This window comes from Cibotium barometz, chromosome 43, assembly GCF_041138505.1.
Source record: "Cibotium barometz isolate CiBa-2024 chromosome 43, ASM4113850v1, whole genome shotgun sequence".
NCBI classification, from domain to species: domain Eukaryota; kingdom Viridiplantae; phylum Streptophyta; class Polypodiopsida; order Cyatheales; family Cibotiaceae; genus Cibotium; species Cibotium barometz.
The window spans coordinates 20,818,532-20,820,917 of record NC_141088.1 but is presented as its reverse complement, the minus strand read 5'-3'; positions in this window follow the sequence as shown (position 1 = coordinate 20,820,917).

Below are 2,386 nucleotides of genomic sequence, written 5' to 3'. Positions count from 1 at the left end.
TAATTATCGCAAAAACAAAGCAAAAAATAAAAAACATACCTTACATAAAATGCATTAGAAAGGCGGTTACACGAGATCTCTTATATAACTCCAACTTTTCAGCCAGCTTATGGCGGACTTGTCAACAGCCCAATAGGTATGGAGGTGTCAAAGCAAAATACTTTCACATATTTTATACTTTGAAGGAAAGAAGAAAGAAGTCATCTAGTGCTAGCCTCTCTTCTCTTTGGTGGTAACCTATCTTCTCTTTGATAAGTCAACATGACTAGCCCTTTATTCATCATGTCGCACCTAGCTATAACAAGTGGAAGTCTAACCCCGCACCCTAACCTCTCTTCTCTCCATTCTATTCATTGTTGGATTCCACAAGATTCCATGTAGTACCATGGATTGGATTCCACAAGGTACCATGTAGTTACCATTCTATTCATTGTTGGATTCCACAAGGCGCCATGTAGTTACCATTCTATTCAATGTTAGATTCCACAAGGTGCCATGTAGTTACCATGGATTGGATGTGTTTGAATTATTTGAGTGGTGTATGATGTGAGGTGGGAAGAATGAATTGGCAATAGTTAGCATATTCTCTTTGTGTTAATAAGAAACTAAAGTTCTCTGTCAAAATGAGGAAGCTAAGGTTATAGGTGTAATAGATGATTCAAAATATTCACATTGGGCTAATGAGGAAGCTTGGGTTATGGGTGTTAAAACTCTATACAATATAGATGAAATAGGGTCTACGGTGGTGGTCATGTTTGCATGTTGAGCCGAGGACGCTTCAATCTTCTAGTCGGCAAGTTGGTTGTTCTGGTGTTATGAGGCCACTCTATCCATTTGGATAAGTAAATTGAAGAATATGGTTCAGTTTCTCTAGAGACATTGTTGTTGCACTTTGTAGTGAGATTTTTGTTATTTCACAACCTCTTCAATTTGGTTTTTTCGGCTCTCCTCTTGCACACTTGATGCTTCTTGGTTGGAAGGTTTAGTAGTCCTCACATTCCATGCCCACCTTGGCTTGCAATGTTGTACTTTTTATGGGTATGGGTAGTAAAGCAAGCTTATTTTGGCTTAGAACTCATATTCCTCTTACTATTTTAGTGTTGATCTTTTTGCCTGAATAAAGTTGGTGGATTTACTTTGGTGGTTGTTTTAGTGGACTCTACTAAATGAATTTGGTGAGATTTTGCTTCGGTGGTTGCTTTAGTGGACTCTATTGAGGGCTCTTTTGATCCTATTGTTGAGATAGAGACAGTGGCTCACGACAACCATTCCTTAGTGAGTGACTAGATTGTATTCTTCTAGGTACCCACTTTTGTGTTATGACCACAATTGGTGCCGAATGTATGTGATCCTTCAACCTCTCCAATGCAAGGAATGGAGCAAGCACATAATGGCCATTGTGTGGGTGAAACCTATAGAGAGTCATCACGTGAAGTTTCTTGGAGTATTACAAAAGAGTTCTTATGGAGGCTTATTTGAGTGCACATATGCCTTGTGTGGAAGCATAACTATGACCGGCACACTGAATACAACATCATGGATTTGTAAGCTTATTATCTTGGCTCAATTTTAGTAAAACTTTGATTTATAAGAGTATTTATTGGAACTTTGTAATTTTTTACATATAATAGGCAAGCTCACACAGAAGCTTCCCTCATTGGGCTTATTATCTTGGCTCAATTTCAGTAAACTTTGATTTATAAGAGTATTTATTGGAACTTTGTAATTTTTTACATAATAGGCAAGCTCACACAGAAGCTTCCCTCACTGGGTTTAACAATGGATGGATATGGATCACTAGCTTGTTTCTACTATAAGAACAAACCTGTATATAGAAGAATGTGTGGTGCTATGGTGTACTATTGTATGCATGTTGACCCACATATTCATGATGAGATTGATGATACATCAAGGGGAACATTTTCATGAGGTGCAAAGGGGCACATCAAGGCATGCATTGCAAAAGATAAGAGAACTTGTGTAAGAGGCAATTTTAAAGGTGGCTACCAATGGTCCAAGTAAGATACATATGAATATCACCAAGCAACTCGCATTGGATGCAGTTGTCACAGGAAGCATACGAAGAATGAATCAAATATTAGCAACATGGAGTTGTCACTATTATTGGAACACATGCATCCCCTAATTCAATGTCAAAGGTAATGTTAATTTCATATTGATTTTAATTGTTTGGTAAACTATGTGAACTTAAGTTTACATAGTTTGTTAAGTTGTCCAATTCTCTTGTAGATTCTCTTGTAGATTCAGGAGAATGGTACGTGCTTCTAGGATCAATGGTTCTGTGCAAGGAGCAGAGTCAAGTATCCTAGAATTGAAGATACAATGCGCTTTTGAGTTCCATGTAGTCATTTTCTTGGGCAAGCTT